Below are 16,701 nucleotides of genomic sequence, written 5' to 3' on the forward strand. Positions count from 1 at the left end.
GTAGCCACTTCAAAATTAGTTCATAAAGGACTTGAAAAATACTGTGATACATAAATAAACTTATTTTTCAATCCATCTATTACATATCCCAGAAAACTGTTTCATTGAGATTTTTCTAAAGGGAAATATATTTTATCTTATAGCAACAGGTTTGATTTCTAGTTTTGTTTTGCCACTATGAAACTTTGATCAAGGCACTTGTTTTCCTTAGCCTTGATTTTCTTACAAATTAAAAAAAAAAATCCCTTCCAATTCTGTGATATCATTTTGGTATTTTAAATATTGAGATTTTATTAAAATATCTTTTAAAACTTGGACACTGAAAATATGTAGAGAATAAAAATAAGTCATAGAAACATTGAATTATGGTAATACCTGTCAAAACTGGGAGTTAGTAGAAATACATCGGGAGGTATGATTTTTCATATCTTTTTTATTTCCACTCTGAGGTTTCTTGAGCCCTTATTCATTTACCCAAGAATGCTTAATTTAGAATTGGCCTGATTCAGAGTCTTTAGGATTGGTTAGGAGAGTCTTAAGGGCCACTTAAATGCCACCTCCCATTTCCTGGGCAAGAGTGCCTGGGTTGGCACAACCCCATAGCCCAGCAGGGCAGCAGTGGTTGTGGTAGGAGCTGCAGAGGGGTTGCTGTTTTAGCCCCTGAAATTAGTGCCTAGAGAGCTGGAAATTCCAGTAGTCTCTGATCAAATGGTCAAGAACTGGAAATAACAGGAGTAAGAAGTTCATGAAAGAGAAGGCTACAATCCCAGGGGAGATTTGCGCAAGTGCTATTCACTGCTTTTAGCAAAAGGGATTTCTACTCCCTCACTGGATGACAATCTCCAGGTCTTCTGTCTTTTCCTGGCTATTGATATTTATATTAAATCACATGATACTTGGATCTAGACCCCACAGAGAGAATACAGACTGTCCTCACTCCACCTCTTTCATTCTCTTCTTTCTTTCCCTCACCTTCTTTCCCTTTGGTTTTCTTTGTCACCCTCTCCCTCTCTGATTATAATGCCCTAATATAATATGTTGCAATTCTCTCACACTTTTTGAAATATTGGACAGGCATAAATACACAAGAAAATGCACAAGCTGAATCTTTAGTTTCTACATTGCCAGAGGAGGGGATATGATTTTTGCATAGCAGTTGTTGGTGTCCCATTCTCTATGAAGATCCTCAAATAAACCTAGAGCAGCCAGGTAGAACAATCCAATCCCTTAAACTACATGAGACTACTCTCATAGGCACCAACATATTTTTTCAGGAACCAACATCTATGGTCATTCATTCAAATGACTAATTAAGTGACTTGCAAAAGTGCAATTTTCAAGTAAAGGGGGAGAATATATTTGTTGGTACCTTTTATTTTTGGAAGTAAATTATAAATTTCTAAATTGGTATTCAAAACTGACACATAACCAGTTCTATCTTGAAACTGGCAGCTAATAATTTTAGAAAGTGAGGCCATAAGCTGGTACAAGTATAGGAGACACTGAGAGAATGAAGCTGAGTAAGAGGAAGGCCTGGGTTATCTACATCAGATAAAGATCTTGGGGAGATGATTAACCCGAGTCAGTGTTTGAGAAAGGAAACATCAGTTAACTGACTTTCTTAACTATCTTGAGAGTGTAGGTAGTAAGCAAAAGAGTGAAAAGGACAGAGATATATTCATTCCTACTAGTCTTCAAGCTGGACATATACATCCAGTAAGGCAGAATAACCTATATTTACACAACAGGAAATCAATAAAATATTTTAGACTCTTTAGTTGTATAGCTTACACTCCAACTATAAATGTTCTTCCCTTCTTTAAACCAGCCTGACTTATTCATTGCCTTTAAGAATTTGAATGCAGGCTGAAACCGGTTTGGCTCAGTGGTAGAGCGTCAGTCTGCGGACTGAAAGGTCCCAGGTTCGATTCCGGTCAAGGGCATGTACATTGGTTGCGGGCACATCCCCAGTAAGGGGGTATGCAAGAGGCAGCTGGTCGATGTTTCTCTCTCATCGACGTTTCTAGCTCTCTATCCCTCTCTCCTCCTCTCTGTAAAAAATCAATAAAATATATTTTTAAAAAAAAGAATTTGAATGCAGTTACTTTTCTTTGTCTGAAAAGTCCTTCTCTTCTTCCAGTTTTGCTATGCTGTTACCATTCCTCAAAATCAGATCAAATGCCCTTTATGAACCTTTATTTCATCAGAATCCCTAAAGCAGTATTAGAAGCTTATAGATGAGTGTGGTTCAAAAAATTGATTTCATTCCTCTTAGAGAATTAAGCACATTATATTATAACTAAGTGTACACATGAAACCCTCCTCCCTACTCCTTTCTCCTCACATTATCCCAGAACCTTAGTTTAATTGGAGCAAAGCCATTTATTAGTTATGTTTTTAGTTTCTAGCACAGGTCTGACACACAGTGAGTGCTCAATAGATAATGAAGAATGAGCTGAGAATGCAATGGAGTGGAGTTTAGGAGGGGCTGGAGACCCTGGGGGCCCAGCAAATAAATTCCCACCAGTTTATGGAATGGGGAGGCCTTGGGAAAAGCTCTCATCTCTTTGTCATACTATATTAGACAATTTCTGAGAGGTAAGTAGTATGTTTGTTGTGTGAAATTTTGAAATTCATCTCAGCAAAATGAGATTAACTTTCTATAACTACAAAAATAAAGGCAAGGAGACAATTATTGAACATGCTTCAATGATAAGAAAAGGGGGAAAAATTACTGTCTGAAGTCTCAGATAAGGACTAATTCACATTTGTAAATTCTGGGTTAATTCAAACCTTCAAGTTTCCCAAATTCAAGAATGGAACATTTACAAGGGAAAAAAAAATCTGTAACTGCAAGAGGAGCAGTGATGAGTACCTCACAAACATTGAAGAATTGTAATCTCTAGTTTTCTGTCTTTTTAAAGAAAGTTTGCAAATGCCTCCACCCCATGTAATTAATGTAATGATATGAAGAGCTACCACTTCTAACTTCCCATAGTTGACAAGATGGGGAGACGTCAGGAAGGCTGGGAAAAACTTACTGTAACCAGAATGTCAGACATTCTGGGAACAGATCTCTTTAATCTGTATGATTGCATGCACATTGGACTTGAGTCTGAAGAGAAGCCCAAGACAATTTCACAAGAGAGGAAACTCAGAATTTTTCAGAGAAGGGAAAACAAAACATCATCCATGCCTGGGAAAGACCACTGAGTCTTCAACATGTGTTTCTGAACATGGGAATGATGACTTACAAATGTTTGGAGGAGGCAGAAATATACATAACTATGATATGTATATTTATAATTATCTATGTATTTTTTGAGATATAGGAATTTGTGAGCTTTGACACAGAAGCAAAAAGAAAAAAGAAAGAGAAGAAAAATACATCAAGAAAATAGCAAAATTATTCCACAGCCTCCTCTAAGGTGTGATATGTGAGAACCTGAAGGTGAAGGCAGCAGGAACTGAGTCGTCCACTGAGAGAGGCAGGCATGGCTCTCTGTTCAGCTTAACCACTCTAACAAGCACTGAGGCAGAACTTAAGAGGAAAGACGTCAGTCCTTATATTCAGAAATCCACTCTTGGAACACAGCTGCAAACACGGCTGGTTCATCAGAGGACAGGAGGAAGAGCAGGTTTGACAGGAATGGCATTGGTGCTGCTGATGGTTCTGTTGTGCTCTGTGCGGTTGCAAAGGCTATAAGGGAAGCAGGACAAAAGGGCATTGATGCTCTTTGGCTCAGTCTGAATGAGAAAAAGTTGTGTAAGGGGCCAAAAGGCGGGTAGAATGAATGGCATCATTTAGAGCCAGAAGTCAAGCAGCAGGGATGGGGCAGGAACATTTTCATTTGTATGTTCCATCCACACAGTCCCTAGGTTTGTTCCCCATATACTTGGGAACTCAGTCAATATTAATTTGGAAGAAGGAAGAGGCACACTTAGAAGCATCAAGTACCATTGAAAAAGACTAAATATGGTTAGAAAGAGACAGAATAAAATGGGGAAGGCATACTTCTTCTGAAAGTTGGAGTAAAATATGTAAGCTTTCAGCCCAATTGAAAAGCTAAATTCAAGCTTCTTACATAAATTCTGTTTTAGGATCTTAAAGCAGACAGGAGTGAGTCAGTGACTGCAGCAAATAATCTTTCTTGGCTTGTTTATTTGTTTGTTTGTTTTGTAATGGGAGGAAAGGGAGAAGATAAGGTCCAGAACATCAGGCATTGCTGAAATTCTATGTTATTAATGAGCCGGGGGCCTGAGAGGCAAGAGGCTCATTAGTGGCTTCTGTGGAGAAGTCTGGGGCACTCAATGCTAGAAGGAAATGGAAAAGCTGCCAGTTAACAGCAGGAACATCTAAATCATCACACTTAGAAGGGGAACTGGAAAAACAAGACAGCATTTTACCCTCCACAGAAAAATAATAGTGAAAGAAAGCCTTCATTGAGTTTATATATGGAATGTTTTAAGTCGGGCTGCTAAATAAATAGCTGCTGTTGATGAAGGCAAGAAGATAAACAGGCATTCATAACGGTCAGAAGGGCAGGGATCATTGACTGTGGGGTAGAGAGCACCTTCAAGGCTAGATACTAAGTCAAACATACCCTGGGTAGTACTGATTCAGAAATGATTATCCAATTGCCCCTCAGCCTGTGGCAAATACAACGTTCAGCCTATTAAAATGTAATACCATTTGGTAGCCTGGGGCATATAAAACAATCAATATTTTTTAAACATTTACTATGTGCAAGGTGCTATGTTAGTCACTGTAGAGAGACATGAAAGCACACATCCCTCTTCTCAAAGCATCCCCCATGTGTCTGCAGAAACACAACCTAAACACATGAAAGGATTACAAGCGTAGTGCTGAAATGGCCAAATGATAAATATTTCAGGAGTTGAAAGGAGGGCAAGATTGCCAGGGTGTGAGGTGTTTAAATGGACTGTTCATAAATGCAAAGTACATTTGAGCTGAAATGGGCTCTGAGAAAGCAATGCAGACCTGAGCTTTTTAGAAATGATGAAGTGAAGGTTCTAAGAAGTCATAGTTTGCCCATGGTATCACAGTGACTAAAAGTCTTTCAGAAGGACTTAATATTTAAATCCCAGCTCCACCATATATTTCTGGCAATTTATTAACCTACCTGTACTCAGTTCATGAATAAAATGTGGATAATAATACTAAGTCCAAACTAAAGAAAGTACACAATTATTTTTCAGTCATAACATCCTTTTCCTCTAATCTGACCTCAGCCCAGAACCCTTTTCAACACAGAGCACCAGGCAGTCAGCCATTCCTAAAAGAACAGAATTTCCAGAGATACTAAACATAGTTTTTCATTATATCAAGGGAAGTTTTATTGCTATTAATGACAAATTTGTATAGTCAGATTAACAATTACTATTTTTTAAACTTTGCAGTCTAGCTTCTTTCTTAAACCTAAATTATTTCTTTGTTTGATTTGTAATTTCCAAGCCTCCCTATGTTCGTCCATTAGTTCAAACACATTACGCAGAGATTCTCTGCAATGCCTGGATAGTTCCCTAGAGGCTGCTTCGAAATGCAATTTACTTTTTTCAAATTTAAGTATGACAAGCAGCAGTATGGTTTAAGTTCATTATGTGGCATGTCGTGGGTATTTATTAACTAATTTGCATTCAATGCCTGGAAGCTGAGCTTCCCCCACCTCAACCTTTCAGATGAGGAGGCTGAGGCCAATTACAGTCATGACCAGTTGTTTTAGATGCCCCACCACCACCATCAGTTAGCTATTTCTCACTTAATGGGCAGAGTTAATCTAGGGGTCACCGAATGTTAATTTATGGGAAAGAACCTGAGAAAAAGTTAGTTCACTCTTCCTTTTAGTGCACAGTTCCCTAACAATGAAGGGCATTTTTTGAGGCAAGCTGGATGTTTGCCAGCCCCTTTATCCATCAAGACTGAATTAAAAGCATGTTCATCACATGAAGAAAAGTCAAAATAGATGGAGCAGGGCACCTGGGAAAGATGGCATTTCCACCTGCTCAGTAGCCTTCTATAGGGAAGCCATCACCTTCTTGTGCAATTACATGCAATATTATATTTGTGTTCAATATTGTAATACTCTGTGAGGCAGGACTGAAGAAACCCTAATTCTGAGTGAGCCATGTCATAAGTAAAAGGAAGTAGACATGTGAAAATAGTTGAGACTAAACATGCCTGCCTTACATGGTGCAGAGGGCATGTTTGCAACACAGGAACACCCAACTCCAGAAATGGGGAGGTGTTGAGATGGAAACAGGCCTGGATGATGGCTCCCACCCAGACTGTTTAATGGGAAGATTATGTGTTTTATTCAGCTTTGTAATGGAGGGAATCTAAAGGGCTTGCCAATGAGATGCTGATGGAAGTGCTGGGCTGCAGACCATTATTTATCTCCTTTGATTCACCAAAGTATAAATAATCAAAATGATACATAAATTTAATTGCCGGTGTCATGTAGTTATTTTTGAGGAACAGCCACAAATCTGAGATCTGGTATTTAACAAACAACTCAGGCTACCTACTCAGACTAAACACATAGTGTGTTTTCCAGGCTGTAATTTTATAAAAACAAAATATCTTTAGAGGGAGAACAAGCTAGTACTATTGCTTTAAAAATCACTTTAAGAAAAGTTTTCTTACTAAACTAAAATAAAACATAGACGATCTCATTAATTTTGCTGGCTGGCCCCGATACGCCCTGTTGTGCCATGTTATTACCTTCATTTCATTGACATACCACACGAATGTCTTCCTTCTAATAGTCCCTGGGAGCAGATTAACTCCTCTCTTTATATGGTGGGGCTTTGTTTCTCCAAAAACAGAGGTTTGCAGATATTTTGGTTCTAGACAACCTTACACTGTTAAAAATTACCATGACCTTCAAAGACCTTTTGTTATGTGTGTTATATTTATCTATATTTAATGTATTGGAAATTAAGCATATTTTTATAAAAATAACTATGTTTCCAAACAAAACCAAATTTAGTGAAAAAAGTAGCAGTTTTACAGTTTTGCAAATCTCTTTAATATCAGATTAACAGAAGGGTGCTGAATTCTCATATTTACATGTATGTTCAATCTGCTGAGATATGTCATTTTAATTAAAGTATATAAGAAAATTCAATCTTACACAATGTATAAGATTATACATTGATCACTTACAATTATTGTCATACAATATCTAAAAATCACAGGCAGTATCACTTGATCTCACTCATATGTGAAATCTAATTAACAAAATAAACTGAAGAATAGAGTGAATCCAGAGACATGGAAGCAAGGTGCAGTGTGTGGAATCTCAGAGGGAAGGCAGGAGAAGGTGGTTGGATGGGAGGTAACCAACCAAAGACCAAATATATAGACAATTAGATGGTGAAAGTCTGGGGTGGGGATAGAGTGGGCTGGAAGGCATTAATTGGGAGAATAGGGGATGTATGTAATACTTTGAACAATAAAGATTAAAAAAATAAAGAGTATAATAAAGAAAAAATCACATATGTCTACAAGATCACAGTCTTATAAAAAATTGAAGCATTCAAGATCATGGTGGTAGTTATGTTTTCTAGAATTATGGGTAATGCAGCAGAAGTGGTTTATGAATATTGCTCATAGAATATTACAAAGATGTGTACTCAAGTGTCAAGAGGACCAGTAATTTGTACTGTTTCAGCAAGAACAATTTAAGTGAAGCTGCTTTTTAAGATTATTTATTTAGTTAGTTAGGTACTCAGTTAATTAGTTATTGTGAATATTTGATGGTGAAGAATACAATGACAATGAGTACAGTTTGGAGCCTCTGTTTTGATTTGTGCTAAGGCAACAGCAGTTTTACTCACCACTGCTTTTGTCCCACCAATGCAAATGTAACAGTGAAAAATGCAAAAAATGTGTTAAGTATTGTTATGAAAATAATTTTGACCTGGCAGACATCCAAAAAGTGTCTCAAGGACCCTCAGGAGTTTAAGACACAAAGTTTGAAAATTCCTTTTCTAGAGAACGCCAACAAATTTTTCAAGCTAATGTAATTGAATATAAAAAGAAGACTATGCAAATGGTAGCAATTATTAGAGTTTGTAAGTGCTTCATAATGAAGCCAATGAAAATCTCAAGATATAGGAATGTTATGTACTCAAAATAAACCCTGTTCCCCTTGCCTCACAATTTTTTGCTTATAACTCTTGATTACTTAAATTAATCTGTGCCTCTGATATTATAGCTTAAATTGAAATTAATAGTAGTACCTATCTCATAGTATTGTTTGGAAGATAACTTCAAGCAAGGAGAATATTTATCACAGTGTCTGGCACATAGTAAGCACAAAATAAATGTCATTGGCTGTTATTTTTCTTTAATTTATTAGCCTTAATTTTTCTTATCATTGCTTAAAATTTCCTTTCTGGAAATTACAAACATTTCCATTTTTTTCTTCACAATTATAAGTTCTTCATTAAGGACATCTCTGACTCATGAGTGTGAAATTACTTGCAATAGTTTTTTGATGAAAATATAACTGATTTCTTCTTCTTAAGTGTTCTCACATCACAAAAATGTCTTATAGTATTTTTCCCGAAAGATTTAAAAAAAAATAAACTTCATGCTGCAAGGAAAAATTTAAAACAAATTGCAAAGAGCCTATACAATTAATGCCTATTATATATTATCTATAGGTAAAAGACAAAGAGTAGCTCTAGGCCCTTGTACAGTATGACTGTTAAGCTCAAGACTGATGAAAATTATGGTGAGTTTGTGAGTTTCATTACATAGATCAAGATTGTAATGGCTGAATGGCATAAAATATTACTCTTGACATGACATTTTCCTTTATTAGAAAATATTTTTAAATAGTTAAGGAACAACACCATTAGCAAAAATATTTCATTTTGCAGAATATTACCCTGGGTGCCGGCTGGCACAAGATAAGACATACTGCTCAGTACAAATTCCTCAGGCTAAATGAAGGCTTTGAATTTTGAATGAATATTCACATACTTCACAAAAATGTTGCCTTCCTTCTGGCATAGACTTTGAGAAATACCTCTGTCAGTGTTTATACAGTTTTAGGAAAGCTCCATGTTTATGGTCAGATTAGCCTATTTTCCTACTCCTGCATAGTACTTGAGTCCACATGTGGGAATTCTCCGAGAGCAGTAATAAGTGAAGCCTGTGCTTCAAGAGTTCCCGTAGTCATGAATAATCAAATTCTAATAAAGGCCATCAGTTTGAGAGAGACTAAGTTGGGATTTTATTTTAGCAAGCTAGATGATAGGAAAAAAGAGTATGTGTTTATACTTGAACAGTATTTGAAAATATATCTTTTTTACTCTACACCCCTCAAAACCAGAAAAATGTATATATATGAGTTTTAGGCAGCAATGGAAATGTTAAAAAATGAAAGCCAGATATAGGATTGGGGCAGTGCAAAATGTGTCCAAATCACCTTTTATGTCTCTCATGGTTAAGCGCTGTTTTTGGCTTTGAAATTGAGTAAAAACTGAGCCAATGGGAAGATACTCAGAAGTTCAGTAGTTGTGTGAGTATAGGTGATAATGAGTTATCCAGTCAGTTTATGGATATTGAGCCATAAGGTATGTATAATTAACACAATAGCTAGAAAACATTGATGGGAACACATTTGTATAAACACAGCCTATCAAAAAATCTTAATATGCACTTGGCTGTATTCAATGTACTTATACTCTGACTAGAGGCCTGGTGCACAAAATTTGTGCACGGGGTGGGAAGGTGTCCCTCAGCCCCGCCTTCACCCTCTCTAATCTGGGACCCCTCGAAGGATGTTCAACTGCCCGTTTAAATGGGCAGTCGAACATCCCTCTCACAATCCAGGACTGCTGGCTCCTAACTGCTCACCTGCCTGCCTTCCTGATTGCCCCTAACCACTTCTGCCTGCCAGCCTGATCACCCCCTAACCACTCCCATGCCAGCCTGATTGATGCCTAACTGCTCCCCTGTCAGCCTGTTTGCCCCCAACTTCCCTCCTCTGAGGACTGGTCACCTCCAACTGTCCTCCCTTGCAGACCTGGTCCCTCTCAACTGCCCTCCCTTGCAGGCCTGGTGCCTCCCAACTTCCCTCCTCTGATGGCCATCTTGTGGTGGCCATCTTGTATCCACATGGAGGCAGGATCTTTGACCACATGGGGGCAGCCATCTTGTGTGTTGGAGTAATGGTCAGTTTGCATATCCCTCTTTTATTAGATAGGATAGAGGCCTGGTGCACAGGTGGGGGCCAGCTGGTTTGCCCTAAAGGGTGTCCCAGATCAGGGTGGGGGTTCCCTTGGGGCATGGGGCAGCCTGGGTGAGGGGCATATGTTGGTTTGCAGGTCAGCCATGCCCCCCCACAAACCCAAGGAGAGGCCCTGATATCTGGAATTTATTTACCTTCTACAATTGAAACTTTGTAGCCTGGAGTGGAGCCAAGCCTTCTGCTTGCTCCATGGCTGCTGCCATTTCTGTTTGGATTTGTTTACCTTCTATAATTGAAACTTTGTATCTTTGAGTGGAGGCCTAGGCTGGCCAGGGCAGGTGGAAAGCTTGGCTTCCTCCATTGCCAGGGGCAACCCTAGCTTGCTCCCTCCAGCTCCGTGGCTGCTGCCATTTTTCTTGGGATTTATCTCCTATAATTGAAACTTTGTATCCTTGAGTAGAGGCTTAGGCCCGTCAGGGTGTGTGGAAAGCTTGGCTCTCTCTCTATTGTTGGGGAAACCCACGCCTCTCAACTGCTCTCTGTGGCTATAGCCATCTTGGTTGTGGTTAATTTGCATACTCGCTCTGATTGGCTGGTGGGCTTCACTGGTGGGTGTGGCTTGTGGGTATAGTGGAGTGATGGTTAATTTGCATATTACTCTTTTATTAGGCAGGATTATTGGATGATAATGTTCATTTCAGCAACATTACTTTGTGCAGATCATGAGGCTAAGAGGAAGCCACCACAAGTTGAGCAAAAGTAGGTTTACAATTGTTTGTATGGAAAATAATACAAAAATAAGTAATAATAGAGGAATACACTCTGTGTTTCACTTACAACTATAAACCTACTTTTGCCCCAATCTGTACATATTAAAGTAAGAATTGCCAGTGGACAGGTTGTCTTGGCTACAGGAAGAAAAGAATAGGAAGCTTTGCCATCCATCTTTAGTAGCAGCAACAACATCTCTTCAAATACTAGTATATACATGAAGACAAGTGAATGAGTGAGTGAATAAGTAAATGATTAAACAAAGGGATCGTGAGTTATCCATCAGTAGAAAACCCAGGTATCTTCTGCAAGTTGCACAGGTACTGTAATGAATAATACACTTTCTTATTTAGTTTTTGAAGCCACTTTAGCTCAACTTAATCCTTGCATAAAGTGACAGCTGGAAGTAGTATTTCACTTTTATAGCTTTCAGAACATTTCTTGCAGTCAAGTATTTGGTTTTGTGCCCATGTTTGTTTTTGCACCTCCTTGTGCTACACAGCAACCCTGCCTTCTCCAAGCCAAGCCCAGACAGAGTCTGGGAGGCAAGTTCCAAATGGCTGACAATGCCAAATTTCAGATATAAGAAGGCATCTCTCCTCTGTCTCTCTCTTTTCTGGTGACAGGGAAAGTGATTTCTATGCAATATGACATTTGAAATTATGCCTGGCTTTTGTTAAAGATAAGCAAGCTGCCAGCCCTGAAATAATTGGGAGGATACGGAATTCAATAAGTGTTGGGAGGCTTATTCATCACCCACTGTGTGGTTCTTATAAGAGCCAACCACTTCCAATCACCATCCCTCTATTTCCAGAACCCTTAGAACATTCCACTGAGGGAATAAGACAGAGAAGGAGAAGAAGAAGAACTAAAGGCAGAAGTAAAATAAAATGTCAAGAATATTTGCTAAAATAAGAGAAGTGGTTAGAATTTCCAGTAAAGAGAGTAAGAAAGAAATCCAAAGACATATTAGGTATAGGCTAAGTATATTAGCTGATTTCATATATGTCAAAATTAAGACAACATTAATTTTTTAAAAAACTGTGGAAGATTTTGTTAAGGTTGAAATTTAAGACATAAAAGTTTACCTCTTCAAATAAATTGGCTTCCCCTCTATTGAATTGACAAAGTACTAGTATTTAATAACTCTGTCTTCAACACTATATTAGCATTAAATATAGTAGGCATGAGTTATAGTGAGAAGTGTTAAAAATGAAATTCTGGGAATCGAAAACCATAGTCCTACAGCTTTTCATTTCCTTCCCATTCTTACTATCAAAACAAGGCTTCACACCATCTCTAGAAAATTTCAAATGACTACTCAATTACTTTCTAATTACCTTCTGCAAGTATCATTTGGTTATTATCACCTTCTGAAATGTCTATAATGACTCCCAAAAGTTCTTCAGTTAAAAGTAAAGCTTATAATTCTGGTCTTCCAGATCCATCAGCTGTTAATTCATTCACCAGTCATTTATTGCATACCTAATGCATGTCAGGTATTTGAGAGATGTGAGGAATATAGAGGTGAAAGTTGGGCTTATACTGTTGACCAACACACAGTTTTGGAGGAAAGCCTGATATGTATATGGCCTTACACCAATCAGTTTTCAGTGCTATGGGACCATGGAGGCAGACCTCTAAAATCTAGAGCTGAAAAATAGAAAAAGCTTTTTGGGAGAAAAAATGATTAGATTGATTTTAAAATAAAAAGTAGACCTTATTTGGATGAATAAAGTCTATATCCAGGGGACACATATACAAAGACATAGAGGTGAGAGAGAGCATGGTTCAGGGAAATAGAAGAGGAACAGCATGTTTGGAGTATAAAGGATATGTGACAGGCGATGAAACCAGTCAGTTATACAGGGACAGCTAAGAAGGACTGCAGAGTCTGTATTTTAACTCTAATGTAATGAAGTGGCATCAAAAATTTTTAAGGGAACATACATATGAAATGTATTATAGAAAGAGTTCTCTAAAGATCCCATGTAAAATGGATTGAGGTAGGAATACCAATCCATAAGCTATTAAGAAACCTGGTAGATAAACTCTGAGGACTTGGATTATAGAGTTGGTGATGGTAGGAAAATATAAAAAGAAAGATATGGGAAGATGAAATTTATAAACAGAATTAATAACATTTGTTCACAAGTTGTATTAGGGAGCATCATTTAAAGAGACAAAAATCAAATAAGATTCTCAGTTATTGATTTTATGACTTTGAAGAATGATAAGGTCTGAGAGGGGAGAGGGCCTCAGTTGTGGACATGTTGCCTTTGAATGACCTTTTTATGTACAGGTCTATGCTGCAGGGTCTGAACTGGAGCAGGAGGTATGTATTTAATAGTTATCAGCATATTAACTACATTTATATAGGATGTCCCCCCAAAATGAGTGCACACACTTTGAATAATTATAAAGGCAGTGTTTATTAAATACTTTTTTTTAATTGAGCTATTAGCTGTTAAAGTATGTGTATACATTTTTTGGGACACCCTGTATTAGTTAAAAACTTGGAGAGTAGATGAGATTTATTTGAGTTGTATACCTGAAATCAATAATCCATCATGTCATAAGTGATTTAAAAGAATGATGTCATGGAAGCCAAGGCAGAAAAGAGTTAAGAAGTGATCAGTGGTGTTAAACACAGCAAAGGTGTGCAGTGAGATAAAGCCTGAAGCCATCGTTGTGGCAATTCTGTGATCTTTCTACTACCGCTTCATTTGATGTTAGGGGTAAAGAGTGTAGGAACTTGAGTGAATGAAAGGCTGGATATGGAGAAAATGTGAGTATAACATTGAATTATTGGTTATCCGGTAGGAAGATATAACTCTCAAATTTCAGTGGCTTAATACAACAAAGGTTTGTTTTCCATTGTGCTACATGTCTAATTCAGGGGGCTCTGCTCACCACAGAAGGCTCCATTCAACACAAGCTTTTAGTGTAACAAGAAAAAAGAGAACGGCTGTGTCTCACAATGGCAATTAAGTATTTTCTCCTGGAAGCAGTACCTGCCACTTCACTCTATTTCACTAGCCAAAGGAAGTCACATGGCCACACAAGGTGGTGAAATACTATGCTACCATATGTCCAGAAAGAAAACCAGATTTGTGTACTTTGCAGTCCTCGAGAGGGAATTAGGGTACCAGTAGTTACAAAGGGTTAAGCTTGGGAAGAGATTTTTGTCCGGCTGGTTTTAAGATGGAACACACAGTGGTACTGGTGAAATGTATTTCCATAATTCACTTGGTGCTCTGGTGTGCAACACACTCAGTAAACATCATGCATATCTTACCTCCCTAAGAAGCATCCTTTCTACTATATTGTGCTGGGTACAACTTGTTTTACCTTCAAAACTCTACTCAAGATCACTTCATGCATGAAGCTTCCCTTTGATGAGGGTAACTGTGTCTGATTTTATTTAGGAAAATATATTTTGTTATGTTTTAATTTTTTACTTATTTGTACTTTTCAATAGGTTTCGAAGTCCTTTCCCCTAAGACCTTAAAGGGCAAAAATGTACCCTTTTGTGTTCTTCCTTGCTATGGGATAACCAACCAGAAGGTTTGGTTTCTCCATGGACAGAGAAGACCTTTTTGCAAAGTGCTTTGGAACTGACTACCCCATGAGCCCATAGAGTCAGTTATACAATGGTTTATGAAAAAAATGGCAGCTTGTTTTTTTTCCATGGCTGAAGAGGCAGGAAACTGAGCAGCGTGGCCTAACTCTATGGAAAATCCACCTGGGTACTGGCACCATGGTAATTTTGCTTAATCTGCTTTCTGGGACTAGCCCAAACCTGTCAAGTTCTCACTTTAAAAACTTGCAGATGCATCCACCACATATTTATGCACTTCCATTCATATGCAAAGAAGTTGCTACCAAGATGAAACACCTTATCACAAAGGCTTACAACTGTGCTGTTTATATGATGACAGATTTATTCTGATTTGCCTTCATTCTCTCATCTGATCCTCCCAGACCATGGTCATACACATGCTGGGTACCTCTCCAGGTTTAGAGAACAGTCAATTCTGTGGGATATATGTGTTAACTGTCACCAAACTAAGCATCAAAATCATAACTTAGGCCTCATTAGCACAATCCAATTCACTGAGCTAAAGGACCACAGATATGCAAACTGAGGAGGACTTTGGAAATGAAACAGGTGCACATGCATTTTGGTAAGGATTTCCATTTTGCTCAGAGCTGAAAATTTAGACTCAGTCATTAAGTTTTTGAGCCAGAAGGAGTCACAGAAACCACACTGAGAGAGAGAGAGAGAGAATAAATAGGTCAATACATAACCCAGACAGACCAGAAGGCTTTTTAAAGAAAAGGAAAAATTTGTCGAGAAGTGTGTTTAATGGGAAGATGAGTTAGGCAGCAAAGACATTATTTGATTAGGGAAAAGCGAAGCAACAGCACTCCGGGGATATGTCCTGAGGAAAAGTATCTATTGTGATCCAATAAAATTACTAATTACCTTTTCCACAGAGGTGAGAAAATGCAATTTTTGATTCTGCTAATTTCAGTTCTTGATTCAGAATAGCAGAAACACTAAAGAAGCCTTGCAGCCAAATTGTAATCATAAATAATTTTCCTCTCAAGTGAATTGACTCCAGTTGGCATTTATCGGCTTACAGGTCAGCACAAATGTTTTTATAATGAGCCATAAAATAGGAAAAGTATAGTCTAGACCAGAGGTTCCCAAACTTGTTTGTGCCATAGACCCCTTGCCATGTTTTTCGGTTTTGGGTAGACCCCCTACTTACCTGATATTGATTTTTTTGTAAATTTCTAACTGTAGTGAAGTTTAGTGTTAAAAACTTGAAATAAAAATACATGTTAAGTTTTATACATTTATTTATTGAATTTAAATTAAAACTACTCAAAATAAAATTTTGTATCTGTTATATAAAATATACGTAACATAAAATTTAATAAAAAATAATGTACTTACTTTTCTCCGGCATTCTCAAACAAAATAACACTGATTCACTATAATTTGTATGATAAACTACCAGTTTATATTTTGTTAAATGTTTTCTCAGCACTTTCCTATTCAAGATTCAGGAAACGAATGAACGTATTTTTCTCACATTCATATTTATAGAGTGACGAATTGAACAAGTCGGTGCAAGTTCACGAAGCTTTGAGACAAAAATTGGCAAGAATGTTTACTGCGCGTATGCCTGTAACAAGATGATACTGGTATATCATTATGTGCAGGTTTTTATCCTACAACTTACACAATTTTATAAACATATATAATAAATTTTTTACTTCATAGGTACTTTTATAAATAATTTATATGTTTTTATATTATAAGATAATATGATGTAAGTAAATAGGTACTATCAGTGTATGTTGAGATCCACTATCGTGGACCCCCATTTTCATTTCATGGACCCCCAAATTTTTTTTGCGCTGATGTAGACCCTTTGCAGGTTGTCATAGACCCCTGGGGGTTGATATAGACCACTTTGGGAATCACTGGTCTAGACTGGCAGTCAGAAATTCTGCTGCTTTCTTTCAGCCTCACTCTGGGTAATCAGCTAAAACTGTTAATATCAACTCCCAGACACTTTAGATGGGGACAGGCTCTTACATTTTAAGTGGTGTAAAGTGTTGTAACAATGAACAATGTGTGTACTTAAGGGTTGGCTGATCTGGGCCACTGAGGGGCTCCCAACACAAT

At 37.7% G+C, this 16,701-nt stretch overlaps 2 long non-coding RNA genes across 3 annotated transcripts in view; one reads left to right on the plus strand and one right to left on the minus strand.

Annotated features, from left to right (window-relative positions):
* Window positions 1-16,701, plus strand: part of LOC311625923 — a 237,638-nt gene that overhangs the window by 88,053 nt on the left and 132,884 nt on the right. The window lies entirely within an intron of this gene.
* The window catches only part of LOC311625922, a 204,692-nt gene that overhangs the window by 77,002 nt on the left and 110,989 nt on the right, over window positions 1-16,701 (minus strand). The gene's annotated exons all lie outside the window — the stretch shown is intronic.

The sequence above is a fragment of the Pipistrellus hanaki genome (assembly GCF_964339955.1).
Source record: "Pipistrellus hanaki genome assembly, chromosome: 7".
Lineage (NCBI taxonomy): Eukaryota > Metazoa > Chordata > Mammalia > Chiroptera > Vespertilionidae > Pipistrellus > Pipistrellus hanaki.